Here is a 27,218-nt window from a genome sequence, read left to right on the forward strand (position 1 = left end):
CCCCAGCGTCGGGCTCACAGCCCTCTTATCAGGGCCAGCTGAGCCCGAATTGAGCTGGTCACAGCTGTGGCTGCGTCCCCAATCAGCCTAGCTTCTTTCCAGCCGCAGCCCTCTCCAGGGATGCTTTTAACTCCTGTTCTGTGGGAGTGGGGCAGCCACCCCACTACACACCCTCCCCCTTAGAGCTCCCCCAATGTGGTCTTATCTCCCCAGCTTCCCTCTTAGCTGGGCCTGCGGGATGTCTCTCTCCTGTCGTAGGTGCTCCAGCATCTGGAGCAGCTGGCTCCCTTCCTGAAGGGTTTGGGTGCCCACTGTAGCCTGCTCAGATCCCACGTGGGTTTCCCTTGCTGTTCAGGTCTCCACTGTGGCCTGTCTCACACCCACATGGATTCCCTTCTTGATCTGGGGCCCCTCTGCCCCAGACCCTCTCCTTTCTGGGGCCTTGGTCCTTACCACCCCCTCCTTCGGGGCAGTCTCAGACTGAGCCCAATCCTCCGGCCTCCCCCTCCTTCTCTGGGGGCAAAGCCATCTTATCTGCCCTCCCCCCGCCGGCCTTGTGGGACAGGAAGCACATCCAGTGCCTTCCTTTGGCCACCTCAGGGCTAGCCTGGGCCGTGTGAGTTCCATAGGGGCACTCCCTCTTCCTGTGCCCTGGCTCCCCACAGACCTCCCTGTTGACCTCACAGGGGTTGTGTTTTCTGGGTGGGGCCTCCTTGCTCCATCCCAGTAGGGGCACTCCTGTCTGTAGTGTCATAGAATCATAGAATCATAGAATATCAGGGTTGGAAGGGACCTCAGGAGGTCATCTAGTCCAATCCCCTGCTCAAAGCAAGACCAATCCCCAACTAAATCATCCCAGCCAGGGCTTTGTCAAGCCTGACCTTAAAAACTTCTAAGGAAGGAGATTCCACCACCTCCCTAGGTAACGCATTCCAGTGCTTCACCACCCTCCTAGTGAAAAAGTTTTTCCAACCTAAACCTCCCCCATTGCAACTTGAGACCATTACTCCTTGTTCTGTCACCAGCTGCCACTGAGAACAGTCTAGATCCATCCTCTTTGGAACCCCCTTTCAGGTAGTTGAAAGCAGCTATCAAATCCCCCCTCATTCTTCTCTTCCGCAGACTAAACAATCCCAGGTCCCTCAGCCTCTCCTCATAAGTCATGTGTTCCAGTCCCCGAATCATTTTTGTTGCCCTCCGCTGGACTCTTTCCAATTTTTCCACATCCTTCTTGTAGTGTGGGGCCCAAAACTGGACACAGTACTCCAGATGAGGCCTCACCAATGTCGAATAGAGGGGAACGATCACATCCCTTGATCTGCTGGCAGTGCCCCTACGTATACATCCCAACATGCCATTGGCCTTCTTGGCAACAAGGGCACACTGTTGACTCATATCCAGCTTCTCGTCCACTGTAACCCCTAGGTCCTTTTCTGAAGAACTGCTGCCGAGCCATTCGGTCTCTAGTCTGTAGCGGTGCATGGGATTCTTCCGTCCTAAGTGCAGGACTCTGCACTTGTCCTTGTTGAACCTCATCAGATTTCTTTTGGCCCAATCCTCCAATTTGTCTAGGTCCCTCTGTATCCTATCCCTGCCCTCCAGCGTATCTACCACTCCTCCTACTTTAGTATCATCCGCAAATTTGCTGAGAGTGCAATCCACACCATCCTCCAGATCATTTATGAAGATATTGAACAAAACCGGCCCCAGGACCGACCCTTGGGCACTCCACTTGACACCGGCTGCCAACTAGACATGGAGCCATTGATCACTACCCGCTGAGCCCGACAATCTAGCCAACTTTCTATCCCCCTTATAGTCCATTCATCCAGCCCATACTTCTTTAACTTGCTGGCAAGAATACTGTGGGAGACAGTGTCAAAAGCTTTGCTAAAGTCAAGGAACAACACGTCCACTGCTTTCCCCTCATCCACAGAGCCAGTTATCTCCTCATAGAAGGCAATTAGATTAGTCAGGCATGACTTGCCCTTGGTGAATCCATGCTGACTGTACCTGATCACTTTCCTCTCCTCTAAGTGCTTCAGAATTGATTCCTTGAGGACCTGCTCCATGATTTTTCCAGGGACTGAGGTGAGGCTGACTGGCCTGTAGTTCCCAGGATCCTCCTCCTTTCCTTTTTTAAAGATGGGCACTACATTAGCCTTTTTCCAGTCATCCAGGACTTCCCCGGATTGCCATGAGTTTTCAAAGATAATGGCCAATGGCTCTGCAGTCACATCCACCAACTCCTTTAGCACTCTCGGATGCAGCGCATCCGGCCCCATGGACTTGTGCTCCTCCAGCTTTTCTAAATAGTCCCAAACCACTTCTTTCTCCTCAGAGGGCTGGTCACCTCCTCCCCATGCTGTGCTGCCCAGTGCAGTAGTCTGGGAGCTGACCTTGTTCGTGAAGACAGAGGCAAAAAAAGCATTGAGTACATTAGCTTTTTCCACATCCTCTGTCACTAGGTTGCCTCCCTCATTCAGTAAGGGGTCCACACTTTCCTTCACTTTCTTCTTGTTGCTAACATACCTGAAGAAACCCTTCTTGTTACTCTTAACATCCCTTGCTAGCTGCAACTCCAGGTGTGATTTGGCCTTCCTGATTTCACTCCTGCATGCCCGAGCAATATTTTTATACTCTTCCCTGGTCATTTGTCCAATCTTCCACTTCTTGTGAGCTTCTTTTTTGTGTTCAAGATCAGCAAGGATTTCACTCTTAAGCCAAGCTGGTCGCCTGCCATATTTACTATTCTTTCTACACATCGGGATGGTTTGTCCTTGTAACCTCAATAAGGATTCTTTAAAATACAGCCAGCTCTCCTGGACTCCTTTCCCCTTAATGTTATTCTCCCAGGGGATCCTGCCCATCAGTTCCCGGAGGGAGTCAAAGTCTGCTTATCTGAAGTCCAGGGTCCATATTCTGCTGCTCTCCTTTCTTCCCTGTGTCAGGATCCTGAACTCGACCATCTGGAGAGAGTCCAGCGAAGGGCAACAAAAATGATTAGGGGACTGGAACACGAGAGTTATGAGGAGAGGCTGAGGGAACTGGGATTGTTTAGTCTACGGAAGAGAAGAATGAGGGGGGATTTGATAGCTGCTTTTAACTACCTGAAAGGTGGATCCAAAGAGGATGGATCTAGACTATTCTCAGTGATAGCAGATGACAGGACAAGGAGTAATGGTCTCAAGTTGCAGTGGGGGAGGTTTAGGTTGGATATTAGGAAAAACTTTTTCACTAGGAGGGTGGTGAAACACTGGAATGCGTTACCTAGGGAGGTGGTGGAATCCCCTTCCTTAGAAGTTTTTAAGGTCAGGCTTGACAAAGCCCTGGCTGGGATGATTTAGTTGGGATTGGTCCTGCTCTGGACAGGGGGTTGGACTAGATGGCCTCCAGAGGTCCCTTCCAACTCTGTTATTCTATGATTCTTTGATCTCATGGTCACTGCCTCCCAGGTTCCCATCCACTTTTGCTTCCCCTAATAATTCTTCCCAGTTTGTGAGCAGCAGGTCAAGAAGGGCTCTGCCCCTAGTTGGTTCCTCTAGCACTTGCACCATGAAATTGTCCCCTACCCTTTCCAAAAACTTCCTGGATTGTCTGTGCACCGCTATATTACTCTCCCAGCAGATATCAGGGTGATTGAAGTCTCCCATGAGAACCAGGGCCTGCGATCTAGTAACTTCCATGAGTTGCTGGAAGAAAGCCTCGTCCACCTCATCCCCCTGGTCCGGTGGTCTGTAGCAGACTCCCACCATGACATCACCCCTGTTGCTCACACTTCTAAACTTAATTCAGAGACTCTCAGGTTTTTCTGCAGTTTCATACTTGAGCTCTGAGCAGTCATACTGCTCCCTTACATACAGTGCAACTCCCCCACCTTTTCTGCCCTGCCTGTCCTCCTGAACACTTTATATCCATCCATGACAGTACTCCAGTCATGTGAGTTATCCCACCAAGTCTCTGTTATTCCAATCACATCATAATTCCTTGACTGTGTCCTGGTCACTCACAGGCGAAACAGTCTTTAGGCCCCCGCACCGGCCTCCAGCCCTAGGTGCCTGGCCCCCGATAAGGTCCATGTGCCCTCTCCCACAGGAGCTGAAGCAGTCCTGCATGCTGCTCGGCAAGCCGGCCCACACAGGCGCTCCAGTAATAGTCCATCCTTTTTCTCCACCCTTGGTCACTCAAGTCTCTGATCCTGGCAATAGTCCAACAGTTCTTGCCCTGCCCCTTATATTGGGGTGGACTGCTTATGCCCACGTTCTCTACCACCTTGTAGCAAGGCAACGACTAACTGGCACGGCGCCTCCTGCTGGTCATCCAGGGAATTAGCTCTTTTCCAGCATATGGAGTGCCCTCTGCAGGCCGGTGTCTCGCCTGCCGCTGGTCCTGTATCTCTCCTGGACCCCGGCCAGCTTATCAGGGCCAGCTGGGCCCTAATTGAGCTGGTCAGAGCTGTGGCTGCTTCCACAATCAGCCTAGCTTTTTTCCAGCCGCAGCCCTCTCCAGGGGTGCTTTTAACCGCGTTCTGCAGGAGTGGGGCAGCCACCCCACTACATAGGGATAAACATTTTCAAAAGCACTGAAAGGAGCCCCTCATTGAAATTCACTTTTGAAAATAGGACTTAGATTGCTAAGTCACTTAGGTGCTTTGAAAATATTCCCCTGGGTATTTAATTGCGGTAGGCAGTTACCTTCCTCTAAAGAATTTATGCTGTAGAAGGCAAGAAAGCCTTTTATAAGCACCCCTCTTCTTCCTTCCCTCCACCCCTCAGGAATCAATGAAGCTAATTCTAATAGGAGCAGTAAAAAATACTGGTAGATTCATGACTATGTGCAAAATGTCTCCATTGTTGGGTTTATTGACTGTTCTTAGAGGGGACCTTAAGTGATACAACATTCTCTTTCTTACACATTGCTGACCTCAAATTGCCCACTGCCTCTGCGGTTCACCTTGCTTTTTGCATCTCAGTTGCTCACTATCACTTGTCTGCCTTCTTGTGTTAGAATTCCCCTAGCTCCATGAAAAGCATTTGAAAAGCGTCCAAATCTGAATATTCCTCTGCACTTCTATAGCGCCTTCGATGCACAGATTTCAAAGCACACCTATAGACATAAATTAACTAAGCCCCACAACTACACTGTAGTTCTGGACAAAGGATCTGATCCGAAATGCACTGAAATCAAGGAAGAACTTTTCTTAACTTCAATAGATTTTAGATAAGGCTCATGAGGACTGATTCCATTTCCTGGCCTGTCAATCTGTCCCCTTTCATGAACACTAATTTTACTCATTTATTTTTTTAATGCAGCTCAGCTATCACTCAGATCCTTTCAGACCTGCCAAGTCAGATGGATTTGCCGCATGCCACGGTCCATAAAAATGAAAGGTCAGCTGTTAATTGGTTTCAGTTTAGGTTTAGTCCTTTTCACAGCCGCCATACTTAATTTATATTTATGGTTTTTTAGACTTGTTTATTCCAAAAACATACTTCTCTGCTTTGCAGCCATTGATTTTATTAAAAAAAGATAATAAAACTGTAATGAGTCTTGCAAGAGATGCAAAAGTGGAAATGACACAGAGAAAGAAAATAAGCATTAAAACAGAAATATAATCAGATCTGTAAAACCAGCCCTAGAGACATTTGCAATGTATAATGTAACTTTTATACCTCTTACTTTGCAACGCATAACTTTCAAAGAAAATTCATTTAATTCTGCTACTAACCTTCCCTAACCCCAGTCAAGCAATAGATAGTAAGAAAAACAATTATATACCTGTGCAGTAAGTGTTCATTTAGTACAAGTGGTGATTCAAGTATTCTGAGTGCATAATAAAGACCTGAAACCCAAGCCCCCAGTCACAACAGTGGGAACCCCAGCAACTCTTGTTTGAAATGATCCCTCACTTAAATCCCACTTGAGCCATGTAAATAGAGTTTAAGTGGGACATCATGCTGCAGAGACCTTGTGCTAACTCCTCTGCACAGAGGCAAATTTCACCGGTTACTCAGAGGCCCTGATTCAGCAAGATGCATTAAACATGAGAGTAGTGCAACTGAAGTCAATGGGACTACTCACATGCCTAAATTAAGCACATGCTTAAGTACCTTGCTGTTTTAAGTCCTTGCTCTGCAAGTAGTCCCAGTAAAGGTGAAATTCACCCCTATGCAGAGGGCTCAACATATGTTCTATACATTATTTAAATCTCACATAAACCCTCTTTTAAGGGCTTAAACAGTGCATAGACTTTGGGAGGGCCCTCACCAACGTACTACTCAAGAGTATCAGAATAGAGCCCTAATTAATAAATCCTTACAAGATGTCTTTGAGGCAGGTAAGTATTATTATTCCATTTTGCATGGAAAAATTGAAGCTCAGAGAGATTATGGTCAACATTTTCAAATATGGGGGGTCTAAATGCAGGCACCTACATCCTCACATAGACATCTAAATAAGTGGTCTGATTCTTCAGAGCTGCTGACAACAGCTGGCCAGAAAACAAGATTCGGTTTCATGAAAAAAATCTGGTGATTTGAAATTTGTTTCCATTCTGATGCGGAATAAAATGGAGGTCTTTTGAAAACTTGAGAGAGAGCACAAGAAAACCCAGGGAAAGTCAACAGCCTAGTGGCTGCAGCACTTCCTTAGGGTATGGATGACCCAGGTTCAAATCCTTGGCCTGAATCAGGCAGGGAAGGGACTCCTTTAGTCTCCCATAGCCAAGGTGATTGCCCTACTCATAGGGCTATTGGTTATTCTGGGGTGGCACACTCTGTGGTTTTGACCAGAAATTCCATCCTGGACCTGAGCAACTTTCCTGACAAAAAGAAAAGGAGTACTTGTAGCACCTTAGAGAAATTTGTTAGTCTCTAAGGTGCCACAAATACTCCTTTTCTTTTTGCGAATACAGACTAACACGGCTGCTACTCTGTTTCCTGACAAAAGCTTTGTCAAAACCTGTACGTTTCCATGAAAACTTAGGGATTCGACAAATCAACATTTTCTGATGAAAATACTTATTGTTGAAAAGTTCCCAATTGGCTTTAGTGCTGAATTTCACACTGACTTCAGTGGAAGGTGCTATAGGCCAGCGCCTCCAAATACCAGGCCATTTCTTTACCATGTGACTATCAGTTCGGTGCTCACATTTGAGCCTTTCAGCCTTAAATGCTCCATGGCTCAGTTTCCCCATCTGTAAAATGGCAATGATAGTACCAATCTCAGATGGTGTTTCAGGATTGCTTTATTATTTGTAGAGCACTTTGAGATCTTAAATGGACAACAGAAGCACAAAGTATTATTCAAAATCCTAGGATGAAAGAAGCTATGTACCGAGGAAAGTATCGTTAAAATACTTAGAGAGAACCAGATAAAATTAGTCTAATATATACTCCCACCGAATTCACTGGGCTTTGGTTCAGACCTGTAATGGCTAACACAGAGGTGACTGCGAAGTGTAGTGATTTCTGTGCTAGATCACTTAATCTGTATATAGTAGGTATCAATATAGACTATAATTCTGTAAAGTGCTTTGAAGCTTGCTGAAGGTAATGTATACAACTCAATCAATCAGTAATATTAATAAAAGTAATTATTATTATGAATTATAGTTCCACTTGATTTTGACAAAAAACTGACAAAAAGCCAGGTGTTTTAGCTACCTGGATAAATTTTAGTTTATTTGGTACTGTGGTGGATGGATGTTGAAGTCAATGAATCTTTCCATTGACTTCACTGGGGTTTGATTCAGCCTCTATGTTACTGTCCTGTCCAGAACTCCAAAACTAGCTCCCATTTCCAGATTCTCAGCTTCTTAAATATTTTCAGCCTAAACACTTATCTCTCCCATTACCTCAACCAACTTGTTGATATGTCAAATGAGAAACATGCTGGTAAATTGGCTGCAAACGTTTCTTCTTCTCCTAGTGCATCCAAAACATACAGATTACACCATCCTGAACTCACATAAACTCTGATTGGGTTTATTGCAGGGCAGTAAAGCTGACCTGACTTTGCAAATTGGTTTAGAGAAATGGAAACAAATCACCTGACAGCTTCCAAGTCGGCTTCTGCCGCCCAAATATCTTTCCTCCTTGAGCATTAAATGTGTTGGCCCTCAGTGAGCATCCACCAAATGGGACTAAATGAGAACAAACCAGGCAGGTCACATTGCTCTCACATGTGTCTCTTAGGGCATTTATTACTCAAATGTTCCCCCAATCAGTTTTTGTTATTGGCCTTGTAATTCTCTGGCTTTCTCTGATGACATTGACTGATGGACACCAGTTTGTCCATTGCCTTCGGTGGGCCTTGGATCAGGCCCCAAGAGGCTGCCTGACCATCCTATAACCTTTTCTTCTAATGCCTATTGCACAGGATGGGAAAGATGATTTGCATTCTCATAGCATGTTTCATCCGAAGATCTCAAAGTGCTCTACAATCATAAGTTCATTCTCACAACAACCCTTTGGGGCAGGGGATGTATTATCTTCCCTATTGGGGTTATATGTGCAAATTGAGGTTTAGAGACTTGTCCTAAATCACAGAGTGAAACAGCAAGAGAGGAAGGAATAGAATCAATGTGTCGCCAGTCCCAGTGGGCCTGCTCTGTGCTGTAGCCCATAGAGGTAGCTTAGCATTTTATTTTACTTAGCAGTAATGCAAGGAACGTACAGGCCCGGATGCTGTAAAACATTGGCTTAAACAGATTAAAATAAATGAAGCATAGGCCTATGACCCTTAGCACAGATTAAAATGGCCCGGCAGTTACCCTAGATTTTGGTGAAATGTAAATAGCTTGTTTAAGAGGGGAGTTGGTACATAATGATGCCAGGCAACCGCAGGAATATTGAACTGATACTCGGCTTAGATATTTTAGGATAAAATATTTGGCAAATGTTTAACCACAAACTTGCTTTAGCCATAGTTGACATATATGGTACTGAGCTAAAAGGCATTAATATGTTAATCTATGGAATAAAGGCAGCCCAGTATTATTAAGGTGAGGAAGTTAGATATGGGCATGGGAGGTGGGGCATCCGAATGAATATTCAGGACAGTCCCCCAGGCTCTATAATAGGCCAGACCACCCTGTAAGAGATAGTGAGTTTTTCATCATTGACCCTTCAACTCTTCACTCTCATTGTCTATCACCAACCTTCAGGCACTGGGGTCTGGACCATCAGACTCATCTGACATGCCAAGTCCTTTGCCTCTTACCACCAGATCCCCAAGGAAGGGTCTGCGTAACATAGGCGGCGAGTTATATCTCCACGCGGTGCCTTAGCACCAGCAATATTCAGAGCCCAGGAGACCAGCTCCACCAATATTTGGGGCGGGGTGTCCCCCCCGGTCCCCTCTTGCTGCCCCTGTCTGTCCCCCCCCCCCCCGTCATGCCTCCCCCGAGCACAGCGTCCCTGCCTCTGCCTCTTCCGTGCAGCTCCATGCTGCCTCCCTGCAGCAACTGCTGCCGCAGGGTCCCAGCGCCCCCCACCTCCACTGCCAGGGCGGACTGACTGAGCCTGTCCTTCCACCTCAGACCCTTCCCTTTTCCGGCGGGACCCTCCACCAGCACAGCCCCCCCCCCCCCCCCCCCGCACCTGCAGTCACCACTCCTCCCTTGTTGGGCAAGGGGCAGTCCCATCCCTCACCCCCAGTGAGGCTACAGTCAGGGGCCACAGCAGGGGAGGAGGCGCACGCAGCAACCCCCGGCACCCACCACGGGTGGACCTGAGAGGGGCCCTAGGAGCACATGCAGTGACAGTGCTGGGGGGCGGGAAAGGGAGGCTCCTCCCCCAGAGCTTGCTTGCTGGCAGGGAAAGGGCTGGAGGGAGTCCTCCTCTCTGGCCCCTGTCCCGGAGCAGCCTGCCTGCACCCCAAACTCATCTCCAGCCCTGCCCCACCCCACAGCCCACACCTCCAGCCAGAGTTTTCACACCCCCCACCGCACCCTCAACCCTCTGCCCTGGCCCTGAGCCCCTCTAACACCACAAACCCCTCATCTCCAGCCCCAGCCAGAGCCCTCATCCCCCTGCACTCCAACCCTCTGCCCCAGCCCTGAGCCTCTCTAACCCCCCAAACCCACCAGCCCCAGACAGACCCCTCACCCCGCACACTCCTACTCTCACCCTAAGCCCCTCCCACACCGCAAACCCCTCATTCCCAGTCCCAGGCAGAGCCCTCACCCCCTACACTCCTACTCTTGCCCTGAGCCCCTCCCAAACCCCACAGCCATCACCCCTGCACCCCCCCCCCCCCCGCACCCGCTCCCATCCCCAAACTCCTTCCTAGAACCTGCACCCTGCAGCCCAATCCCCTGCCCCAGCCTAGGGCCTGCACCCCAGACCTCCTCCCCCACCCAAACTCCCTCCCAGAGCCTTGGGCAGGTGGGGGGCGGAGTTTGGGTGGGGGCGGGTTTGGGGCACCACCAAAATTTCTACAAACCTGCCACCCCTGCGTATATAAGTGTATGAGCATATGCAAGGAAGGGTACCAAACACTCTACTACTCCTATTTATGTGGTTTGGCGCTTTCTTGTTTTTGCTGGTTGTGTTAATAAAGGTGGCTAAGGCTTTGCTTTGCCTGCCATGTGAGTGTCTTCGCTATACACCTCGGGACTCCCCACGAGATATTGGACTTGTCAGTTTTAATTCTGTTGTGTCTGATTCTGGGACTAGCACCCGATTACCCCCAGCTCATTAAATTAGTGTTAATTGATAACCAATACAATTATTAACCATTAAAGAATGAGGCTACGGTCCACTAAGCAGCACTCTTTATCCGTTAACTACAGGGTTCATTGACTGTATTTCACTTATATGGCAACAATAAATATCTGGGTGGAAAAGAAAGATCAAGCCCTCAAATTTGTGATATCTGGCACCTCCAGATACATTTCTGTGTAGCCGGGTTCTTATATTGACCCGCCCGATCACTGTAGTATCTGAGCTCTTCTTAAGAGTAAAAAGCGGTGTTTTCTAGTGGGTGGTGCAGTGGGTTTGGATTCTGAAAACCTGAGTTCTAGTCCCAGCTCTACTACTAACCTGCTGGGTGACTTTATGCCAGTATCTGTGCCTCGGTTTCCCCATCTGTAATATGGGAATCATACTCTTGTGTAGCACTTTGAGATCTACTGAGGAAAAGTGCTTTATAAAAATTAGATACTATCATTATCTCGCTGTATTCCCTCCTGGCAAGATTTAGGTGGATATTTTGTTTGCTTGTTCAAACATAAAAATATTAAATGGGTGTGATTCTCAGCAGAAAGATTCCCGCTGACTTTAATGGTGTTTGGAGAAGACTCTACATGAGTAAATATTTTGGGGAAAGCATGGACAAAAATGTGGGTTGTGCATTTAGCTCCCCTGTTATAGACCTTTGTACAGATACCTGTTCGGTTTTCAATGTGATTAGTCCATTCTTGTCTCCTACAACAGGCAGGTTTTCCCCTCTCATAAGATCATCCTCTGGGAAACACTTTCAGATTCTTTACGATCAAATCCGAACTCCACCCTCGGAGGTTGCACTGCTGCATAGGAAGGGCCAAATGCTGACTTTGGATCTGTGCACACAATTCTGACTTAGGTCTCTGGGCCAGATTCCTCTGGCCCAGATGCCCCTTCAGTAAGTTGCTGGCTTTTCACCAGGAATGAATCTGGCTCATTGCCTGAGTGATTTGAGGTGCGTCCAACTCTCTTCCTGGTGTCAGATCTTTGCCATAAGTGGAGTTACACCAGGGATGTATTAGACCCCCTGATTTTTGCATGTGTTTTATTTTATTAGAGACAACATGCCGTCTCCCTCCTCTGACGGCAGGCCTGGTGCCATTCCATAAAGTGGGGCAGGCACTGGGGAGGCTCCACACGCAGTGAGCACACCAGGCATGTCACAGAGCGCACTGCTGTGCAGATGGGAGCAGGTTGTGGCCGGATAGAGCAGACGTTCTGGCACTATACAAATCCTCTGAACCTGAGCTCCTGGACCCTCCCACCTCACAGGGTCTTAGAGCCTGGACTCCAGCCTGAGCCCAAACATCTACACTGCAATGAAACAGCCCCTTAGCCGAAACCCTGCCAGCCTGAGTCAGCTGCCATGGGCTAGCAATGGGGTTTTAATTGCAGTGTACACATAACCCATCAAGTCATGAAGATGGAGCAGTTCCACTCCCACTCTGTGGCTTGAGGTAGGGGAATTATTTACCCTTGACCCCGCAGAGATGCCCCATGCCTAGCTGTGTTTGTCAGGGTGAGAAATTAAATCATCTTGACCTGGTCCAAAGCCTACTGAAGTCAGTGGAAAAGCTCCTGTTGACTCCAAAGGGCTTTGGATCAGGCCTGTCATAAGGAATTCTAGTCCTTGTCAAACACATAACTTGTACTCTGATTAAAAATATTTATCTTCCAGCTTCCCTTTCCCAAGGCATTATGGGACCAATCCAGTTCCCAAAGAACTCAAAAGAAGTTTCTCCATTGATTTTAAAGGGAGCTAAATCAGGCTCTATTCCAAGAAATGCATTTCTCTTGATCTAATGAAAAGCAAGGTTCTTCTTTGTCTGGCTGATGTAATCATAGAGCAACAACTAAAATTCAGATGGTTAAGCCAGATAATTGTGTCTGGAGTAGCAGAGTGTATTGCTGTGATGCTTCTTTCATATTTGTGAATCGGGCATTGTTCCATGGTCTGTTCACACACTGAAGAGTCTTTAATTTTCCATTTGTGCAGCAAGTATCCACATCTGCCATGGCTTATGTGGATATGATTTAGGGTTGCCCATGAGCTTCATGGGAGGATCGAAGCCAACGATCTTCTGCATCGGGTCTTTCACGAGGTGTTTATTTGTGACTTCCTGTGAATTTCATTTGGCTTTCCAAGCTTCGTCAGGGTTGAAGTTGCTTTGCTGAAGGTTAATTGCATTGGTTGACGACTCCAGGCGGTGGTAAGGGACATTGTTAAGGCCGGTGGATGGGAAGACATTCATTTTCCACCAGCCCCTGGAATTCCCAAAGGGTTGTGGCATCGCAGTAAATGGATGGGGGAGCAATGTGCAACAGCACTTCTAACCTGGGTTAATTGAGTCATAGATATACCTTGTGGCTGTTAGTTCTGATTCATTGCTATACCTTGCAGCTGTTAGTTCTAAATAGCAAGGGTTAATTGATTCATAGGTATACCGTTTGCGGCTGTTAGTTCTGATGTAATTATTCAGTAACTGAAAACCTGAAAATAAATAATTGTAACAGTTCAGGAAAATTGCAACCTATTTTGTGAAATGACTTCTAGGTTTTTACAAGTGGCCCTAACAGAGAGAAAATATGTCAGATTTCACCTAATCAGCTCAACAGAACCAGGGTGACTGAATTTTTGGGACCATGCATCATGTCTTCGGTCTCCAGAGGAAGGACAAGGTGGAATCTTATTGTGGCTGAATGAAATCCTAAACCTCCTCATTTGTCTCAAGTTTAAACCAGGCCTTTCACTGAAAATTCTTTCAGTATTTGATTTGACTTTGGATGTGGACAGTATTTCAGCCCTATCTGAAGGCAAGTTACACCTGCCCAGTAAAACTATCCAGAGAGCAAAAAAGTGTGAATTCCAAGAGACTTACTCCACTCCAGTAAGCCTAACCTGGATCAGTCTTTCTCTTTAGTATCGTTGTTGCTGGACTATACGTACCGCATCATGTCACAATACTAATGCCTGTGTAAAGGCCAGATGCACCACAGCAGTGCTCAGCGCACCCAGGCACAGAGAGACTTCTGGGGCTGCTGGAGCCTGAACTCACACCTCAGAACTGTTTTCACGTGAGCAAACAAATAAAAGCTCCCAAGGAACCATCCCCCAGCCAGGATTGCTAGAGTACATCATGCTTAAGCCCTCCCCCAAAGTGCCATTTATGCTGTGGTGCCAGGAGCAGTTGGCCTTGGGACGTCAGCCCAGAGACAGGAATCCTCAACTTCTGCCTTCAGGCAGCTTTAAGTTCTCCTCACACTGCGCTAGTCGTGGGGCGAACAGAATGTTGGGGCTGAGAATCTCCTGCCTTTTTCGCTGAAAATGGCTGTTCCTTACTTTATTATCCAGGCTCTCTGCAGAAAACATCCCTTCCTTACAGACAGGTGGCTTGCTGGGGCCCCATTCAGACATCTGGTTCACCTGTCCATAACATCACCTCCATAATATACACCAGCAAGTGGCTTTTCTGTCCGCAAAGCTATAGACAAAAGCATGACGACTTCCTGTTGGACTCATTCACCTTCACTATCAGAAACAACCAGGTGGCAATGGCAGGAAACACAAGGCCATTTCATGGTCTTTTTATCTATCCAGTATTAGACAATACACAATACTAATTAGGCTGTAAAGGAATTTCACAAGGAGACACACATCAGGAAGTTCTAGACGTACAGAATTGACCTGCACCTGGCTGTGTGATGTCAGGTTTGCTCAGCCTGTCCCGATGTCAGGCTATGGCCTAAGATGTCAAGGAGAAACCAGCTGTATTTCTCACCTGCTCTTTTAGGATAGAAACACATTAGTACAGTCAACTGATACTGCGTGAGGAACATTGTCACGCGACGACAAATGGCAGATGGGTTTGAGTTATTGAGATATAATGCTGAATGACTAGCATATGAAGAACACTAAGACTACAGATATAGACTCTTAGAAATGTAGAGCTGGAAATGACCTTGAAAATTCATCAAGTCCAGCCCCCTGCACCGAAGCAGGACCAATTAAACCTAGACCATCCATTCCTGACCAATGTTTGTCCAACTTGTTCTTAAACACCTCCAATGACTGGGAAGCCTATTCCAGAGCTAACTACCCTTATAGTTAGAAAGTTTTTCCTAATATCTGACCTAAATCTCCCTTACTGCAAATTAACCCTATTACTTCTTGTCCTACCTTCAGTGGACATGGAGAGCAATTGATCACCATTATCTTTATAAGAGCCTTTAACATATTTAAAGACTGTTCTCAGATCACCCATCAGTCTGCTTTTCTCAGGATTAAACATGCCCAGTTTTTTTAACCATTCCTCATAGGTCAGGTTTTCGAAACCTTTTATTGCTTTTGTTGCTCTTCACTGGACTCTCTCCAGTTTGTCTACATCTTTCCTAAAGAATGGCACCCAGAATTGGACACAGTACTCCAGGTGAGGTTTCACCAGTGTTAAGTGGAGCAGGACAGATATATCCCTGCCTTACATACAGCACTCCTGTTAATACACCCCTGAATGATATTAACCTTTTTTGCAACTGCATCGCATTGTTGACTCGTATTCAATTTGTGATCCACTATAGCCCCCAGATCCTTTTCAGAAGTACTGTGGCATAGCCAGTGTGACAAAGTTCCTCCTCTGCCTTGGTGGGTCTGGCGCCTTTTGGTGGATTTGCTCATCTCAGAGGTTCACAGGAGCCCTCAGTTTGGTCACTTCTGCTAAAGACACAAACCTGTCATTCACTCAGCTAACTTTATCACTGGCCAGCATGGGGGGAACGGAGAACAATCTCTGCAGTCTCTGTTGTCCCACCTAGTCAGTCAGGGACGGGCCAGATCCCTTTCCAAATTAGACCTTCTCTTCTGGTGTTGCTCACAGACCAGGTCAACTCCTCCTATGTCCAATCAGGAGTTGCAGGGATGGGGGGAACCTAGGCCTGCCCACTACACCGGGTTCCCGCCCAGGGCCCTGTGAATAGCAGCTGTCTACATCTTCTGTATCAGCTGTGTGACAGCTACAACTCCCTGGGCTACTTCCCCATGGCCTCCCTCCAGCACCTTCTTTATCCTCACCGCAGGATCTTCCTCCTGAAGCCTGATCACGCTTGTACTTGTCAGTCCTCCAGCAACATGCATTCTCACTCCCTGATCCTTGCACACTCCCCACTAACTGATGGGAGGTCCTTTTTAAACCAGGTGTCCTGATTAGTCTGCCTGCCATAATTGATTCTAGTATGTTCTTAATTGGCTCCAGGTGTCTTAATTAGCTTGCCTGTCTTAATTGGTTCTAGCAGGTTCCTGATTGCTCTAGTGCAGCCCCTGCTCTGGTCACTCAGGGAACAGAAAACTATTCATTCAGTGACCAGTATATTTGCCTTCTACCAGACTCCTGTACCCCACTGATCTGGGTCTGTCACACCAGTTATTCCCCGTTTTTGTAGTTATGCAACTTTAACTTTTCCTTCGTAAGTGAAGTACTTCACACTTGTCTTTATTGAATTTCATCTTGTTGATTTCAGATCAGTTCTCCAAATTGTCAAGGTTGTTTTGAATTCTAATCCTGTCCTCCAAAGTGCTTGCAACCCTTCCCAGCTTGGTGTCATTTGCAAAGTTTATAAGTATACTCTCCACTCCATTATCCAAGTCATAATGAAAATATTGAACAATACTGGACGCAGGATTGATCCCAGTGGGACCCCACTGGATACATCCTTCCAGTTGCACAGCAAACCATTAATAACTTCTCTTTGAATATGGTCTTTCAACCAGGTGTGCACCCACCGTATAGTAATTTAATCGAAACCACATTTCCCTAGTTTTCTTATGAAAAAGTCATTCAGGACTGTGTCAAAAGCCTTACTAAACTCAAGATTTATCATGTCTACTGCTTTCCTTCCTACCCCAGTCCACTAGGCCAGTAACCCTGTCAAAGAAAGAAATTAGGCAGGTTTGGTGTGATTTGTTCTTGACAAATCCACACTGGCTATTCCTTATAATCCTATTATCTAAGTGCTTACAAATTGATTGGTTAATAATTTGTTCGAGCATCTTTCCAGGTGTCACAGTTAGGCTGACTGGCCTATAATTTCCCAGGTCCTCTTTGTTCCCAAGAAAATCAATAACAAAAGTGGCTGTAGACTTGGACAGTGCGGTTACCCAGGGGGAATGTACATAGGTTTTGATAAGGAACTAAACTTTCAGGGCTAGATGCTCAGCTGATATAAACTGGCTTAGCTCACTGAAGTCAAAGGAGCTCCTCTGATTTACACCAACTGCAGATCCAGCCTTTAGAACTTTTTGAAGGAACCTCATCAATTGTACCTAAAAAACCTTAATGGGTAAGTACACACCGACGTTTCATTTTGACTACTGCATGTTAGTGGAATTCTTTGTAACCAAATATTTCACAGTGCTTTACGAGCATAGGCCTGATAAAACCTCTGCTACAATTTACAGTCCAATTTACGGACTCTCCAGTGCTTCTGCTGCAACAGTGGCTATCTGCATTGCCCTTTATGTAGGGCTAAGGCTTAACAGCATAAAGTTAGCCCTCAGTGTTAGTGAGACTCCACGTTCTCATTCATAATAAAATGACAGTTAAATCAATCTTTGTATTAGTTGTTTTTCACTTGGTTTCAAATTGTATTTTTGTTGGATTATATGTTATCATATAAAATCAAAAGTTAAAATGGAAACACAGTGTTTTGATGTTGTCAAAACAAAATGTTTCAAATGAACTGAAGTTATTTCCCCCACGCTCCCCCCCCGAGCTTTCCTTTGCAGAAAATGTCAGCATTTTCAGGTTTTGCTCCAATTCAGAACAAAGCCGAATTTTGAGATCCCTCGTGAAATGGAGCGTCCATCCTGCGCACAGCTCTTTGAGAGCAATGTGTAAACAAACTTGACAATGGAAAGTTCAATGGTTTAAGCATGATGGGTGTTTGCTCTGCCTCACAACTTGAGCCAAATGCAATGATGATGCAAAAGGTGGGGGAAGTTAGCTATCAGTTACAGTGTCAGTGGCCTAACCATGGACTGTTACTTTGCACTGATTCGGTACTCTGTATAGACCAAATTCACACCTGGTGTAAGCAGACCTACTTCCCGTCAAAGGGGACAAACTCAGCTTGCAAGTATATCAGTGCAAATCTAGAGTATCTCTATTGAGGTTGGTGGATAGTATCAATTACACTAATGTAACCGCATTCACTGCTGAGGAATAATGCCTGATATGCCTTGATGTAAATGAGGTGAAAATTGGACTCCATTGAATTACTCTGTGTGACAGGTTGGGTCACAGAAACCCCCTTGGGACTGCCACCTGATATGCTGAGACTACCTCTGAGCCCGTTTTCCCTGGCAGCTTGAGTCTTCAGAACCCTGCCTTGTTGAGCCAGACATGCCAGCCTGCTCCAACACAGACCTAGGGTCTGAACCATGTACCCCCAAAACTGTAGTCTTAACTGAAAATGGCTTAGCAAGTGCTCCTGTCTCTCGCACCCAGATACCCAGTTCCCAGTGGGATCCAAACCCCAAATAAATCCGTTTTAATCTGTATAAAGCTTATACAGAGTAAACTCATAAATTGTTCGCCCTCTATAACGCTGATAGAGAGATATGCCCAGCTGTTTGCTCCCCCAGGAATTAATTACTTACTCTGGGTTAATTTATAAGCAAAAAGTGATTTTATTAAATATTAAAAGTAGGATTTAAGTGGTTCCAAGTAATAACCGGCAGAACAAAGGAAGTTACCAAGCAAAATAAAATAAAACACACAGGTCTAAGCCTAATACAGTAGGAAACTAAATGCAGCTAAATCTCACCCTCAGAGATGTTCTAATAAGCTTATTTCACAGACTAGTCTCCTTCCTAGTCTGGGCCCAATCCTTTCCCCTGGTACAGTCCTTGTTCCAGCTCAGGTGGTAGCTAGGGGATTTCTCATGACTGCAGCCCCCTCTGTTCTGTTCCATCCCCTTATATACCTTTGGCACAAGGTGGGAATCTTTTGTCTCTTTGGGTCCCCACCCCTCCTTCTAAATGGAAAAGCACCAGGTTTAAGATGGATTCCAGTACCAGGTGACATCGTCACATGTCCTGTGAGACCCCAAGCCTTCATTCTTCCCAGCCTGACTCACAGGAAGGCTTGCAAGTAAACAGAGCCATCTACAGTCAATTGTCCTGGTTAATGGGAGCCATCAAGATTCCAAACCACCATTAATGGCCCACACTTTGCATAACTACAATAGGACGTCAGAGTTATATTTTAGATTCCTATGACAGGTTTCAGAGTAGCAGCCATGTTAGTCTGTATCTGCAAAAAGAAAAGGAGTACTTGTGGCACCTTAGAGACTAACAAATTTAGTTGAGCATAAGCTTTCGTGAGCTACAGCTCACTTCATCAGATGCATTCAGTGCCACAAGTCCTCCTTTTCTTTTTAGATTCCTAGTTTCAGATACAAGAATGATACATTCATACAATTGGATGATCACACTCAGTAGATTATAAACTTTGTAATGATACCTTACAAGAGACCTTTTGCATGAAGCATATTCCAGTTATATTATATTCACACTCATTAGCATATTTTCATAGATTCATATGGAGTGCAAACACACTGTGGATTTACACCAGTATAGCAAGAGTTATGGGCCAGTAGACTCATGCCAGTTTAGTCGGGGCGGGGGTGGGGGGTCAGCAACTGTGCAGTCGCTAAATAGAGCTTACTCTTTCTTACACCCTCCTGTTTGACACCCTTCTTGTTCTTCCCCCTTCCTCCATGTTAGTGTCTGATGCAAAGCCCATTGAAGTAAGTGGGGGTCTCTCCACTGAATTCAGTGGGCTTTAGAACAGGCCCTGAGTATATAAGGTCCATTCATTTTGCTCTTCCAGTGAATGGCAAAATTACCTATGTGGGTTTTTATGCCACCCTTGGCACTGTGGTATCAGAATTACTGTGCAAGTCACCATACTTTTTCCCATTTACACAAGTCTGTAACTGGTAACACTGGTAGCACTGCTGGGGAGCTTGACTCATTGTCTACAATCTTTGAAATATAAAGCTAAGTCGCATAGGCAATATAGAGGAAAGCAATGTCTGTGTTGTAAGGGGCGCAACATTACAGACTTCAAAGGTTCAAATATTTAGCTTCTGTAGCTTCTTAAATATTGTCACCTGGATGTCTCGAAAGTTTGCTGAGACTGAACCCAATAAATCAAGACAAATGCATGCTTTGATCTGCATGATGAAAACACCTGCTTTTCTACATGTAAATTCCTTTTTATAAATGTTTATGTCTCTGCCAGAATTTAAAATAAAAAGAATCAATGAGTTTGCTTTATATTTGCCCTCTGCGGTTTTCTATTACATTTCTGTAACCCAATGGGGTTTTCAGGGAAGGCTCATGGTGTTGTAGTTACCAGGGAAACATATATTAAGCTGTTGCAATCTAAAGGAGAAAGTTCCTATTAACTTTCTATTAAAAAGCAGGTGATGTGAATTAAAAGAAGAGGTACCTGGATGGTTACTCTATTAAAACATTGAACTAATATAGCTACTTTCATCCAACTCCAAGGAGCCCAAAGCACTTTCTGGAGAGATTCAGCAAGTAGTAGAAGTTGTGAAGTAGAATACACCTCAGGATGAGTAGTGGTGGCAGAATCTAACCTTTCACAATCTAGACTTCACTGTTAGGCACGGCCATGAGCACACGGTGGCGCATTGAACTTAACCAATCCAGGAGTAGCCCCAGAAGCAGACACCGTGTGACTGTGGGCTGGTCTAAACTTAAAACTTTTGGTGGCATAGCCATGTCGGTCAGCATTGTCTTTTCTTTCTTTTTTTTACCCACCTTGACCAACTAGCAAAAGCCCAAGTGTAGATGCAGTTAAACTAGTATAAAAAAAAAAGTCCTTTTCCTGATATAGCTTGTTATATTCCAGGGAACTGAATAAGCTATACCAGCAAGAGAGTTCTATGGCTGGTATACACTGTGTCCCCAAAAAGGGGGTTTGCCACGATAGCTATATCAACAAACCCTTTACAGTTCAGGCTAGGCCTTAGAGATACCACCTTTGGGCAAAATCCCTCCCCTGTTTTCTCCTTGCTCCAGGGAGTAGTAATTTACCTCTGGCTTTTACCAGAAGAAATTTACAACATTCCTTACATCAGCCCAGCTGCACTGGCTGGAAAGTGGAGCCAAGTCTCCACCCATTCCCCACTCACCTGCTCTGGGGAGCAGGAAAACCTCATAGCCCCACTTACTTCTGCATCCCTGCACTAAGTGTGTAGGTAGCCCATGTAGCCGTCTCAGGGGGTTTCTCACTCTCTTGCACAGGCACTTAGGCCAAGTCACAATTAGGCCCTGGATTAAATCTCAAAACACCCATCTGAGGCAGGTAAAACGTATTATCCCCATTTCATGGATGGGTAAACTGAGGCAGAAAGGAGTCACTGGTAATTGACTTACCCAAGCTTTCCTTGTGAGTTGAAGAGAGAACCCATTTGTGATTCCCAACCCACTGCTCTAACAGAACTTATTCCCTCCTCATCCTTTCAGCATATCTTCTTTGATTAAGAAAGGCATTGATTTTGTTTAGAACTGATGTTGCTGTGTCTGCGTGTTGTCCTGCAGAAATGGACCTTGAGAGAAGCTTCTTTGCTTCAGTCATTTGGCGTCTGTCAGTGGCATCAACATGTAAAATAATGGAACAAAAGTCTTATTTTAGTAAGCTGGCATGAACGGCTGAAAGGTTGTACTGTTTTCTCTCTGTCTCTTTTTATTTCGATTTTATTTTTGCTGGTTTATTTCTTAAGGTCCATGTCTAAAACAAGCAGGCTTTTTTCGTTAGTATTCTCAACGGATTTAAAAAAGAGAGAGAGAGAGAGACCTATAAAGCCAAAAACAAAATAGAGGATCCAAGTAGAGAGGTATGTGTTATTGGACAAATGTTTAATTTATGGAATTTGGCCGGCAGAACAAGTGTTTGAAATGGACTTCAATAAGTGTAGCTCGTAGTATAAATGTGGCTTGTAAAGTTGTTTTACAATCTGCCTTGCAGAGCAGTCGAGGCCTCGTGGAAAACGCTGAAAAACATTCTATTGAGCAGCAATGCTGTTGATATTTCATATTTTCTCTATTTGTTTTCCCTTTGGTTTTATAACTAAGACCATATGCAGAAAACAGGATCTTTGTGCCTTAAAATATCCACTCAGCCCTGCTACTTTATTAATAAAGAATATCTAGCAGCTAGAAAATACTTTATACCTTCACAGCTCTGTTCAAATAGTACCAATTAAGTCTTGTTCTATTCCCTGTTTCCCGCCCTGATCTTGGGCAAGCCGCTTCGTTTCTCTGTGCCTCAGTTGCCCATCCGTAAATGTGGATAATGGCACTTCCCCACCTCCTCGGACTGAAGTTAGGATAAAAACATGACAGGATTCTGAGGCTACAGTTGTGAGTGTGTGAGATACTACAGCTGATGCGTCAAAACCAAAACTCTTATCAGAAATGTGTTGGTCTCAACTAAATGTTTTTGTTAGGAAAATTTCAGGTGCAGGAATGAGGAGGGGGACACCTGGCCAGATTGACTAGCCTACCCCAGAATATTCAAGAGTCTGATGCACTCACCTGGCTGTAGGAGACCTAAGTTCAAGTCCCTGCTCTGAAGCAGAAGGTGAGTGCCTGGATCATTTGGCTGTAGAGTCAGTCTCTCCTGTTGGAGCTGTTCCAATGTGTTTAAATAATCAAATATTCGTTGAGCCAGAAAGACTCTGAGTATGTCTACACTGGAATAAAAGACCTGGGTCAGTGGACTCAAGCTGTGGGGCTAAATATTGCTGTGTAGATGTTTGGGCTCAGGGCATAGGCGCTGACTCCATAGGTGCTCCGGGACTGGAGCACCCATGGGGAAAAATTAGAGCGTCCTCTGCACCCACCGGCAGCCAAGCTCCCCTCACCCCCCGCCCCACTTCCTCCTCCTCCCCTGAGCGTGCCACATCCCTATTCCTCCACCTACCTCCCAGTGTTTCCCACCCGGCCGCCACCAAACAGATGTTTGGCAGCATTAGCACACTCCGGAAGGGGGAAAGGAGGAGCGGGAATGTGGCGTGCTCATGGGAGGAGGCGGGGAAGAGGCGGTGCCAGGGCGGGGATTTGGGGAAGGAGTTGGAATATTGGCAGGAAGGGGGCGGAGTTGGGGCGGGGACTTTGGGGAAGGAGTTGGAATCGGGGCAGGGAAAGGGTGAAAAGAGGCAGGGCCTCATGGAAGGGGTGAAGTGGGGGCAGGGCCAGGGCAGAGGAGGGGTCAAGCACCCACGGGAAAGAGGGGGAAGTGGGGTCCCAGAGCTCAGGTTCCAGCCCAAGTCTGAACATCTACACAGCAATTTTACAGCCCAGCAGTCCGAGCCCCGCAAGCACCAATCAGCCAACGTTGATTGCTGTGTAGACAACCTCTGTGGCCCAATGGTTAGGGCACTCATGTGGTCTCTGGGAAACCCAAGTCCAAGGCCTGGCTCTGATTCAGGCAGAGCCAGGACTTGAATCCAAGCAGAGACACCACTCATGGTCTCCCAGGTGCGTGCCTTTACCCGCAGGCTATTTGCTATTCTGGGCGTCTTTTTTTTTTTTTTTCACTAAACATTTCCAAAGGTCTCAGTTTTGTTCCAGTCCAGCACAAAAAACAAATGTTGAAGCCTCAACATTTCTCACAAAACAGAATCCTTCTTTTCCAGCCAGCCTTTTTCTAATAGTCATAGTTAGCCACCCAAGTTAAAATGGCCTGGTTCCAAACTCTGACGGGTGGCATTTGTCCTTATACAGACATGCCAGTGTAGCTTTGTTGCATGGGTTTATTTAATGCCGCTTGTAGGAAACAAGCTTAGTTTTTTAGTTTAAGAGCTGTCACTAATCATTTTGTACCCTCTTGCTGTGATTGCATTGCACTCAGCCCCAGTAGCTATTTTGAAAGTCTCTTTTTTGTTCATTTATTTCCAGTGTCACAAACCAATCTGTTGTAGAGCCTTGCTTCGTAGATTCATTATGACTCAGCCAAGCACTCTGTCGCTGTACCGGAACTTTGCCCTCCAGCTGTGCACTCGTGAATTTTACTTGCTTTTGATTTCCTTTGCAATTTGTGCTGAGAGCAGCACCCTTTTACAGAATGCTTTCTTTCACCACATCCCTTGAATTTAGCATTTTTTGGTCATGGTGTCCACATTTAAGGTGTTACCAACTCCCATGATTTTATCGGAGTCTTATGATATTTTTGAAGCCCCAGCTCCTGGAGTCAGGTGATTACACAAGAATCTCATTATAAATAAAGTAAGTTTTCTAGCCCTCATGGGTGCAGAGAAAAGCTTGAAAACATGATCTCCAAAGGCTCAGATCTCAGTAGGTGAATAAAAAGAATCCAGCATTTATTATTTTGTAAAATTGCATGATTTACGGGCCAATCTCATGATTTTAGGGGTCCTGATTCATGGTTTTCGAAAGCTTGGGATTGGCAATACCGTTTGTTGCAAAGAAAAGCCATTTGTTTGATCTTATATTCTTTCTTAATGCCTTGTTGTGTATTTTTAACTGAATGCACTTCATTTCTTTTACTGCTTGTTAACACTTTCGTGTGGGAAACACAGTTTTCATTGGCTCTCCAAATAGCCTGCTGTTCTCTGCAAAGTCTCCCAGTAGCCCCCACTTTGACCTGATAATCGTTTGCACCACAAATGATTTGGTCTCTAATTAGTCCATTTGTTAACTGTTCAAATTCCGCATGACTTAGCTTTATTATGTAATAGGTCTGTAGCATAATGTTCAAGCATCTTACCTGGCTTGTTGGGAAGAAGCAGTGACATTCCTGCATGGGTCACAATATTTAAATTTGTGAATAATTTATCCCCTGGGATGCTTCTGCTGCAACATATTGCAGTTGCCAGTGTCTCTGGGTCCGCCATGCGTTGTAATCTGGAGAATTTCACATTCTCCGAGTTCTCCTCAGCACCATTTCCTTCCAGGAAAAGTTAGAAGCTCTACAGTCATCTCTTTCAGTTCTGTCCTAGGTCCCCTTCTAGAGGAAGGGATTCATGTGGTTTCATTTGCTCTATTTTGGGCCTGCGTTTCCTTTTGACATGTTGTAATAAAAAGATGACACACAGAAATGCTGGGAAGAGCCTCATTTTTATTTCTTGGCCTCAGTCACCTGACATAGTTACATAGAGGGAGGATGGTCTGGTGGTTTGGCCATTAGCCAGGGACTTGAGAGACATCTGTTCCGTTTCTGACCTTGCCACTGACTTCCTCTGTGACCTTGGGCCAGCCACATAAAGCCTATGTTCTGCTGTTTCTCAGGTGTATAATGGGAAGGAAAGCAGCACCCTACAGTGGTGTTGTGAGGATAAATGCTTTAGAATGGTTGAGAGGTGCTCAGATACCATGGTAATGGGGCAAGTTAGATGTGACAGGTCAGTATTCACTGGCTCCATAGGCTGGCTGCCATCTTCCATATGGTGCAACCGCATTAGTAATAAAGGAATTTGTGAGTTTCTGATTGTATACCTCACACTAGGAAATATCACAATGCCTGGCAAGCCTCAGAAGTCCCATTCTCTTTGGATTAAGGACCTCATGGCCTGGAGGCTTATCTGAAACATTTAAGCCTGCAAACCATGGCTGGAAAGTCTGGACAGAACAGCCTTATCCAGAGATTTCCAGCACTTCCTGCTTCTGGATGGACTTGCAAGACCACAAATGCAGTATGAACGGTGACGTTTCTACTGCTCCTGGAACCACACTGGGCAGAGATATGCCAATCTGAACAATAATGAGATTTGGTTTGTGTGGGCGATGGCTTTGGGCAGCCGTTGTTTCAGCTAAACCTCTCCCTACTAGTTAGGCTCATCGGAGAGCTCTTCTGGGAAAAGGCATTAACAAAAAAAATTGTGTGATAGATACAAGCCTATATTAATTATGTTATGGCGAGACAACCTCTGTGATATGGCCTCCTTTGGATTGTCCAGTGTCTCTTCTCTGCAGCTGCTCTCTAAACCAGGGGTTCTCACCCTTTTTCTTTCTGAGGCCCCTCTCAACATGCTATAAAATCTCCAGGGCCCAGCTAAGCGGGGAGAGGGGAAGAAACTCAGGGCTCCGGCCAGGGGTGGGACCCTTGGGCATAGGCGTAGTTTGACTTCTATTTTGGGGGGGCAACGGCCGGCAGGGCTCAGGCCAGCTCCGCAAAGCAGGGTCCAGGTAAGGAGCTCCACCTCCAACCAGACTCACCTCAGCAGGTCACCCACCTGTCTGGGGCTGTGTGCCAGTGGCTGCTCTCCAAGGGCTCGGCCGGCCCTGGAGCCAGGTCCCTGCCTGGGCAGCTGACCAGCTGCATGAGCAGTCAAAGAGGGCTGGGAGCTGAGGAACAGCTGCAACCCTGGGCAGGCAGCAGATGGGGAAATGCCACGGCTGCCCACTCCATGACACCACTAGTCAGAGGAGCAGCTGCCCCGCACTGCCTGGCTCTGGCTTCCCACCTACGATCTGGCCAGAGGGGGGCTGAGGGAAAGGAGTAGGTGGGGGGATGGAGCTGCCCCCAGGACTGCCCCACTCTGGGTAAGGCACTGCAGTTTGGGGGGGGGCAATACCCTCATGCCCCCTCAACTCTGCCAATGGGCTCAGGGCTTCAGCCCTGCTGCTCCCGGCTTCAGTGGAAGGGTGGGAGGGAGCTTGGGGTTCAGCCCGTCGCTGCTCCCACCTTCAGCCTGGGTGGGGGCACCAGGGATGGGGCTTCAGCCCCATGCTTCTCCTGGCTTCAGCCCCGCAGGGGAAGCCAGGGCTTGGGGTTTCAGTCATGGGGGCCCATGGCCCCCCTGAAAGGGCTCACAGACCCCCAGAGGGCCACGGACCACCAGTTGAGAACTGCTCCTCTAGATGAAAAGAGACTGAGTCTTCATTGGGATTTGGCCCCTTTACACTGTTCCGGGATGTAAACACAGCAGATCTTGCCACCAACACATTTGCTCAGCACAGGGTATAAGTGGAGGATGTGTCTGGAGAAAAGGGGTCTGTCCCTACTCGACAGCTGTTTTTGGCTGTCAGACTGTCCTGGCTATTGGGTCCATAAACAGCCAACCGCAGCTTACAGTAGTTGAGGATGCTCTAATTTGTATTGAGGATTGACTCAATCCCAAACCTGAGATTACAGAGAGATAATCCCTCCTTCCACTCCCAGGTCTTGTGCTAAGTGGACTTTGGCTGGAAGTGGGAATAAAGCCTTAAACTCTTCAAGGCAGAGAGCCGTTGTAGAGCAGGAATAGGATTTGGCCGTTCCTGCCACTCACTTGCCTGCTCCTTCTTCCCCATCACACTGCTCATTTTATAATCTGCTTGATCTTCATTTACCTTGAAGGGCTGCTGAGGCAGGTGGATTAGCCTTTCTGCAAAGTGAGCATTGTTTTGTTTTTTTAACAAGTTCTACAATTATTTAATTATGGTGCTTACATCAAGCCCCAGGC

General features: G+C 46.2%; 1 protein-coding gene across 3 annotated transcripts in view; it reads left to right on the forward strand.

Annotated features, from left to right (window-relative positions):
- The window catches only part of LOC102943174 (urea transporter 2), a 390,889-nt gene that overhangs the window by 340,381 nt on the left and 23,290 nt on the right, over window positions 1-27,218 (forward strand). For 2 of the 3 annotated variants that reach the window (XM_007055176.4, XM_043547346.1), the window contains exon 1: window positions 22,266-22,393. The exons of the other annotated variant lie outside the window; for it this stretch is intronic. The gene's annotated coding sequence lies outside the window, so the exon portion shown is untranslated. Of the gene's footprint in view, window positions 1-22,265; window positions 22,394-27,218 lie in introns of those variants that run through there. 3 annotated transcript variants of the gene reach the window in all.

This window comes from Chelonia mydas, chromosome 5 (genome assembly GCF_015237465.2).
Source record: "Chelonia mydas isolate rCheMyd1 chromosome 5, rCheMyd1.pri.v2, whole genome shotgun sequence".
NCBI lineage: Eukaryota > Metazoa > Chordata > Testudines > Cheloniidae > Chelonia > Chelonia mydas.